We start from the raw sequence: 1,107 nt of genomic DNA on the forward strand, positions 1-1,107 counted from the left end.
ACGAAATCCAGGTCTCCTACTCCTCCGCCATCTTGCTCCGCCCCGCCCCCCCCCCCCCACAGCACAGACATTTTAACTATGTGTATTCATCCAATACATGTGCATGGAATGTTTTACCATCTCTTTGTGTCTTTCTCAATTTCTTTTATAAGTATTCTGTAGTTTCTAGAGTATAGATCATTCTCCTCTTTGGTTAGGTTTATTCTTAGGTATCTTATGGTTTTTGGTACAATTGTAAAAGGAATTGCTTCCTTAACTTCTCTTTCTTCAGTTAAATTGTTAGTGTATAGAAATGCAACTGATTTCTGTGCATTGATTTTGTATCCTGCTACACTGCTGAACTACTGTATGTGTTCTACTAATTTGCGAATGGAGTCTTTTGGGTTTTCCACATAAAGTATCATGTCATCTGGGAAGAGAGAGAGTTTGACTTTTTCTTTGCCAATTTGAATGCCTTGTATTTCCTTTTGTTGTCTGCTGCTGAGGCTACGAATTCTAGTACTATGTTGAACAAAAGTGGAGAGAGTGAGCATCCCTGTCATGTTCCTGACCTTAAGTACAAAGCTCTCAGTTTTTCCCCATTGAGAATGATATTTGCTGTGGGCTTTTCATAGATGCCTTTTATGATACTGAAGTATGTTCCTTCTAACCCTATACTTTTCAGAGTTTTAATCAGAAAAGGATGCTGTATTTTGCCAAATGCTTTTTATGCATCAATTGAGAGAATCATATGGTTCTTGTCCTTTCTTTTATTAATGGGATCTATCACGTTGACTGGTGAATGTTGAACCACCCTTGCATCCAAGGAATAAATCCCACCTTGTCGTGGTGAATAATCCTTTTAAGGTACTGTTGGATCTCACTGGAGAGTATCCTGGTGAGTATTTTGACATCCATGTTCACCAGGGATATTAGTCTGTAATTGTCGTTTCTGATGGGGTCTTTGGTTTTGAGATCAAGGTAATGTTGACCTCATAAAATGAGTTTGGAGTTTTCCCTCCATTTCTATTTTTTTGGAACAGCTTTGGTAGAATAGGTATTATTTCTTCTTTAAATGTTTGGTAGAATTCAAGTGGAAAGCCATCTGGCCCTGGACTCTTGTTTTTT

Source organism: Leptonychotes weddellii, chromosome 8, assembly GCF_054177405.1.
Source record: "Leptonychotes weddellii isolate Sample4059 chromosome 8, ASM5417740v2, whole genome shotgun sequence".
In the NCBI taxonomy this organism is placed as follows: Eukaryota; Metazoa; Chordata; class Mammalia; order Carnivora; family Phocidae; genus Leptonychotes; species Leptonychotes weddellii.